At 45.8% G+C, this 7,429-nt stretch overlaps 1 protein-coding gene across 3 annotated transcripts in view; it reads left to right on the top strand.

The window, feature by feature from the left end:
* The first annotated feature begins 5,205 nt into the window (after nucleotides 1-5,205).
* Nucleotides 5,206-7,429, top strand: part of NEK3 (NIMA related kinase 3) — a 28,095-nt gene continuing 25,871 nt past the window's right edge. The window contains exon 1 of one of the 3 annotated variants that reach the window (XM_021674550.2): nucleotides 5,206-5,528. The gene's annotated coding sequence lies outside the window, so the exon portion shown is untranslated. Of the gene's footprint in view, nucleotides 5,529-5,921; nucleotides 6,632-7,429 lie in introns of those variants that run through there. The other 2 variants (XM_064373608.1, XM_012466208.3) reach the window with 2 other exon arrangements.

Raw genomic sequence — 7,429 nt, 5'->3', positions numbered from 1 at the left:
TTCTTCCTTAAAAGTTGTGTGAGCTTGGATATGAATCTCGTCTTTATGAGAGGTAAAAAGGAGATAACCCCTGTAGTTATTTTGTACCATGTTATCTGCCTGACCCCCAGGTTGATTGGCCAGGGATGGTCACCTGACCCAAGCTGGACATGTCAGAGAACTTTCCATAGGAATTTGGAATTAAAATAGTCTTTTTTTTTTAATGTAGTTAAATATGTAAATATTATATAGTATGTAAATATGTGCTGGGTGACCAAATGAGGGTTGAAGAACAAAGGTCACCGTCAACAGAAAAGACCATATAAATAAAACTGTGTGTGTGTTTGTATATAAACTTTGTGGTGTTTGTTTTGCTTTATTAGCTATACATGGCACCGTACCTTATGTATGGTTATGTAATTTGCTTTTTTTTTTCTCATTTACTAAGTCTTGGGGGAATTTCCATTTATGTAAATCAATGTAACATTAATTATGACTGCATGGGAATTTAATAAATACGACATTTCAAATAGTGGGAGAAAGAATGGCAATGACTCAGTTACCCATTTTGGGAACAAGAAATTTCAATCCCTGCCTCACACTATTTGTAAAAATAAATTCCAGGTAGGATAAATAGTTAAATTTAAGTAAGTATATTAGGAGGAAATATAAAATATGTTTTTGAGACAGGGTCTTACTCTGTTAGCCCAGACTGAAGTGCAGTGGTGCAATCACGGCTCACAACAGCCTGGACCTTCTTGGACTCAGGTGATTCTCCCATCTCAGCCTCCTGAATAGCTGGTAGCTGGAACTACAGGCCTGTGCCATCATGCCTGGCTAATTTTTCTAACTTTTGTAGAGATGGGGTTTTTCTATGTTGCCCAGGCTAGTCTCAGACTCCTGAGCTCAAGTGATCTGCCCGCCTCAGCCTCCCAAAGTGCTGGGATTATACTTGTGAGCCACTGCACCCAGCCTAAAATATATTTTTATCTTTAGAACAGGGAGGGCATTCTTAATCAAGACACCTTTACACTGAAGGGTGTGGTAGAGCCCATGGACTTTAACAGCAAATAGCAGTAAGACTGTAGGTACGATAGCAAGACATTCAGAGACCAGACTAGTGTGTGGCACCTGAGATCCTCAAGATTCTGTTTAAAAAAAAAAAAAAGTGGATGGTGAGCCTAGAATTTCATGCTCCAGGTATTTTTCAAGTTTAAGAGCAAAATAATATTTTCAAACAAGCAAGAAAGGATTCAGTTTACCATTCATGAATTTATCTGAAACTAATCCTGAAGGTTTTATTCTAGTAAAATAAGTAAATCTAGCCAGGCATGGTGGCACATACCTATAGCTCCATGTGCTCAGTAGGCTGAGGCTGGAGAATCACTTGGCCTGGGAGTTCAAGGCAAGAGTACGCTATGATCATGCCTGTAAATAACCACTGTACTCCAACCTGGGCAGCATAGCAAGACCCTGTCTCTTAAAAAAAAAAAAAAAAAAAAAAGGCCAGGCACGGTGGCTCAGGCCTGTAATCCTAGCACTTTGGGAGGTTGAGGCAGGTGGATCACGAGGTCAGGAGATCGAGACCATCTTGGCTAACAAGGTGAATCTCGTCTCTACTAAACAAACAAAAGAATTAGCCAGGTGTGGTGGTACACACCTGTAGTCCCAGCTACTTGGAAGGCTGAGGCAGGAGAATGGCTTGAACTTGGCAGGTGGAGGTTGTAGTGAGCTGAGACTGTGCCACTGCACTCCAGCCTGGGTGACAGAGACTCCGCCTCAAAAAAAAAAAAAAATACAAAGTCTGAGATTTTAAGAAAACTGTTAGCCACACCAAACCAAAGTTAAAAAGCATAAGAAAGTCTATACAACTGTAGACTACAAAGCAGTTATACAGAATGAAAACTCGCAGTCATCTCAGGAGAAGTGGCATTTTATTATTTCTAGTTACTGCCAGATATATTTCTGGATATACCCAGAAGCTCCCCTGGCTGGGTATCCACAGCTTGGCAACCACTGCATAAAAAGGGAGCCAGACCTTCTCTCACCATCCCCTCTCCCCCACCCTCACCAATCTATTCTTCCTGAATTATAGGTTGAACCTCCTGCAAAATATACGCTGGAGTCCTAATGTGCAGTACCTCAGAGTGTGATCTTATTTGGAAATAGGGTTGTTGGAGATGTAATTAGTTAAGATGAGGCCACACTGGGTTAGGGTGGTCCCTCAGTCTGATATGACTGGTGTCCTTATATAAGGGGAAATTTAGACTCAGACAGCACACATAAAAGGCAATGTAAGGCTGGGTGCGGTGGCTACGCCTGTAATCCCAACACTTTGGGAGGCCGAGGCGGGTAGATCACGAGTTCAGGAGTTCCAGACCAGCCTGGCCAACGTGGTGAAATCCCGTCTCTACTGAAAATTAAAAAAGTAGTAGGGTGTGCTGGTGCACGCCTGTAATCCCAGCTACTCAGGAGGCTGAAGCAGGAGAATCGCTTGAACCTGGGAGGCAGAGTTTGCAGTAAGCTGAACTCACATCACAGCACTCCAGCCTGGCTGACAGAGCGAGACTCTGTCTCGAAAAAGTAAAAAATAAAGAAAGATAGGCAATGTGAAGAGATACAGGGAGAAGGAGGCCATCTACAAGTCAAGTACAGAAGCCTGGAACAGATCTTTTCCTTCCAGCCCTCAGATAAACCAACACTATCAACGTCTTCATTTTGGACCTCTAGCCCCCAGAAATAGGAGATAATAAATTTGTTTAAACTATGGATTCAGCTTGTGGGACTTTGTTACAGCAGCCCTGGCAAACTAATACACTGATGGAACAAGGGAAAGAGTCCCTTTCACGACTGCCAACATTGGGTGGGAAAGAAAAGCACTGGGCACCTTTGTCATCTTCTCCCCGATGCTGTCATGAATTTAATCTCAGAAATTTGTGTCTGTTGCTCAATTCCCAAAAGCAGCATTCTGGGTACAGGCATGGGTAGTAGTGTTTTGGTTTTTGTTCTTTTGGTTTTTTTTTTTTTTTTTTTTTTTTTTGAGACGGAGTCTCTCTCTGTCACCCAGGCTGGAGTGCAGTGGCACCATCTTGGCTCACCACAACCTCCGCCTCCCAGGTTCAAGCGATTCTCCTGCCTCAGCCTCTGGAGTAGCTGGGACTATAGGCGTGTGCCACCATGCCCGACTAATTTGTTTTGTATTTTTAGTAGAGACGGGGTTTCACCATGTTAGCCAGGATGGTCTTGATCTACTGACCTTGTGATCTACCTGCCTCGGCCTCCCAAAATGCTAGGATTACAGGCGTGAGTCAACACGCCCAGTCAGGTTTTTTTGTGTGTGTGACGGAATCTCACTCTGTTGCCCAGGCTGGAGTGCAGTGGCATGATCTCAGTCCACTGCAACCTCTGCCTCTCGGGTTCAAACGATTCTCCTGCCTCAGCCTCCTGTCTAGCTGGGATTACAGGCTCCTGCTACCATGCCCGGCTAATTTTTGTATTTTTAGTAGAGATGGGGTTTCACCATGTAGGCCAGGCTGGTCACAAACTCCTGACCTCAGGTGATCCACCCACCTCGGCTTCCCAAAGTGCTGGGATTACAGGTGTGAGCCACCGTGCCTGGCCTTGTTTGTTTTTAATTGAAACTAGTCTTTTTATAGTGTACAAAGAAAGGAGTGCAGATGTTGCAAATGTCGATTTATGATATTTCCCTTCTCTTATCACCACACTACAGAATACTCGTATATTAACTCTGACATTGTGGAAGGAAGGCAATTGGAGCTGGCCAGAGCAAAGCCATTTTGTTCCTGAATGCCATTTTACAACTGCCTGACTGTGGAATGTACTTGCTAATGTTGCAGACAAAATTGCTGCCACTTATGAAAAGGACTTTATGCTAAAGACTGAACTTTTCCCAAACCCCTGAATCAAGGACTTTTGCCTAGACACCAATGAACTGTCATGATAACGCTTCATCTTTAAAGAAAATAGTGGGCTATGAATGAGTAAGTGAGAACTAACTTTTTATTTCCTTTAAAAACTCTACCCAAAAATAGCTGGTCAGGACACAATTCAAATGCTTCCGCAATCTGTGTTCCTTGAATTGCAATTCTAAGACTGCGAATAAACTTCTTTCGTTGGATTTCAGTCTCTGTGACTCTGGTTGACACATGTTATAATGAACATGTTCAGTGCTTATAGTAAATCGTAACCAGATATTGTTCACAATAATCCTATGAGGTAGGTTCTATACTTTTATACAGAGGGGTTTAGTTACTCTGCTGTATTAGTTTCTTAAGGCTGCCGTAACAAACTATGACAACCTAAATGGCTAAAATGACATACATTTGTTATCTCACAGTTCTGAAAGTCAGAAACACAGCTCACTGTGTTAAAATCAAGGTGTCAGCACCCATGGTGGTGCTTCCCTGTAATCCCAGCCACTCAGGAGGCTGAGGTGGGAGGATCGCTTGAGCCCAGGAGCTCAAAACCAGTCCTGGCAACATAGCAAGACCCTGTTTAAAAAAAAAAAAAATCAAGGTGTGTCAGTTGGACTGTTACTTTTGGAAGCTCTGGGAGACAATTTTTTTTCTTTTCCTTTTCTAGCTTCTCCTCTTTTTTCTTTTCTTTTCTTTTTTTTTTTTTTTTTTTGAGACCGGGTCTCCCTTGCTCTTTCACTAAGGCTGGACTGCAGTGGTGGGATTATGAGCCCTCCCCAGCTCTAGTGATCCTCCTGCCCCAGTCCCTGGAGCGGCTGGGACCACAGCGCCTGCTGACATGTCTAGCTAATTTTTCATAGAGACCAGAGTCTCACGATGTTGCCAGGCTGATCTCCAACTCCTGGGCTCGAGGGCTCCTCTCCCGCCTCTGCCTCCCAAAGCACTGGGATTGCAAGCATGAGACACTGTGCCTGCTCCTCCAGCTACTTGAGGCCAGCTGCATTCCTTGGCTGTTGCCCCTTCCTCTACCTTCAAATAGCTTTCTGATTCTCACTTTTTAGGGCCCTTTTCCACTTTAGAGACCCCTTGTAATTACATTGGGCCCACCCGCATACTCCAAGATCATCTCCCTATTTTAAAGTCAGTTGATTAGCAACCTTAATTCCATCTGCAATCTTACTCCCCTGTGCCAAGCAAGAGAACAAACGCACAGGTTCCAAGGGGCAGGATGTGGACATCCTGAGGGGTGGAGGTGGGGGGCATTATTCTGCCTTCCACACTTGCCCAAGGTCACGCAGCTAGTAAGTGCTAGGTAGCACTGAGTGCTGTGCGCGTGAAACTTATCTACATAGGCTTTCACTTAAACCGCAGACAGGAGTCAGCTACTTAGTGGGGGACACTTTCCCTCAATATTATTAGCATTGTTCCACTGCAACGTGGAACAGCAGCTTTAAAACGTGCTCTTCGTAGGCCCGGCTACTCTGGGAACAGCGCCTCCCGCCAGACCCAGGCGGCTTCCTCCACCCACAACCCGAGAGACGACCCGCTGGGCCCGCCCCGCGGAAGCCGCTGGTTGCCTGGCCAAAGAGCGGACCAGAGTCTCGGAGGAAGCGGGTGAGTGGTCCCCACCCGGGCGGGCCGCCTGTGGAGCGAGGAGCGCGGCGCGTGGTCGCGGCGCGGGGCCTGGGGAACGTGGTGGCGCCGAGTGGCAGCGAGAGGGAGACGCGCTCCGGGCGCTCGGCAGGGCCCCTCAGCTCCGCCCCACGGTCTGGGCCGCTCGCCGCGAACCCGCGAGTCCCTCGCCGCCTTGGGGTCTCGGCGCGCGGCGCAGTGGGGGCCGGATGCCTCCGAGGGCCGGGGAGCCAGCAAGGCGGAGCGGGTCTTCCAGGAGAAAGGGGCCTCAGGAGTGAGCGGGGCCACTGGGCTCCCCCTGGGTGCGGTTGCCAAGGGGGCGCCGGCCCTACGGGTTCTCGCTGCCCGGAAAGAGTGAGAACCGTAGCTGCAGCAAAAGAGAACTTACTCAGCGCGGGGCTGGCCGAGCCAGAACAGCGTCTCAGACCCGTCTCCCCGCGGATTCCGGGGCCAGGGTTTTAAAGGGTATTTTGGCGGCAGGGCGCTGGGGAACTGAAACAATAGACCGGCTGGGAACGAAATCACAGGAGCCTCTGCAACTCGGAGAGGTTTCACGGATTCCCAGGAAGGGGGTGGGGTCAGTTTCCTTTGCCTCCAAGTTTACACGAAATCCCTCTCGTAGGTATCCTAGCCTCTGTGCTAGAATAAGAAAACAACACAGTAACTTAGCCTGTGAGGTTAGAAGCAAGATGGAGTCAGTCATGCTAGATTTCTCTCATTATTTATAAATCTGCAGAGGTGGTTTCAGGGCACTTTCTGAACTTAGCCCATGTCTCACCGGTGATCCCACTTCTGGGTGTTTGTAAATCACTTTATTAGATTTTTAAATTATTGTTGCAGGCATGCGAAGGGGCCGATATACTTCTGCCACGTTCAGAGTGTACTCAGGTCTTGTGACGGTCATATGGGTGTAATATTGAGTAACAGGCAAATGTGGACAGAAAACATCAAATGTGGTTTTCAGCTAAGAAGTCTGGTTGCTCTTATTTTTCAGTTACTCTCTGTTGCACAGAATAAAGCCCCAAAGAAATGAAGGATAATAACATGGGGAAACTTGGCTTCCATGTGAAATCGTGTAATGCCAGGTATTAAAATAGTGGTAAAGGACTTGTTTCTCTCACGTCTATATACACTCAAAGACCTCGTCATTCTTGGAAGAAAAATTGTTTTGAAGACAATGTGTATGATTTGGTTATATGAAGAGATTATTTCTAGGATTTCCTAGTAATTCTATGATAAGCAGGAATACAAACTGCAAGTTTTACAGGTCACTGTAGTAGAGGTTTTAGTTTGATTTTTGCTTTGGCTGTCATGCTCTTTCTGCCTTATAATTCTTTGTGGTATGATTAGAAGACGAACACTATAAGCTTTTTGAAAAATCAGGTAAATTCATTCCAGTGTTTTTCTTGCAATGAAAAAGAATGCATCACTTTTTTTTTTTTTTTTTTTTTTTTTGAGACAGAGTCTCATTCTATTGTCCAGGCTGGAGTGCAGTGGCATGATCTTGGCTCACTGCAACCTCTGCCTCATGGATTCAAGCTATTCTCCTGCCTCAGCCTCCCAAGTAGCTGGAACTATAGGTGCGCGCCACCACACCCAGCTAATTTTTGTATTTTTAGTAGAGACGGGGTTTCAACATGTTGGTCAGGCTGGTCTTGAACTCCTGAACTTGTGAAGAATGCATCACTTTTCTTAGGTTTTAATAATCATAATATTCAGGACCTTCTATGTACCAGGCAAAGTGTTAGGAAAGTTTTATCCATTGTCTCTTATGTGCTAAGCAGTCCTACTAGCTGCTTCATCCTGGAAATTTAGATGAGGAGACAACTCCAACTGTGTGTTTAACATCTCTCTTGACTCCCAGGAGCCTCTAGCTTGGCATG

The sequence above is a fragment of the Aotus nancymaae genome, unplaced genomic scaffold (genome assembly GCF_030222135.1).
Source record: "Aotus nancymaae isolate 86718 unplaced genomic scaffold, 86718_ANA_hifiasm-v0.15.2.pri h1tg000009l, whole genome shotgun sequence".
Taxonomy (NCBI): Eukaryota; Metazoa; Chordata; class Mammalia; order Primates; family Aotidae; genus Aotus; species Aotus nancymaae.
This window is presented reverse-complemented; position numbering and strand designations above follow the sequence as displayed.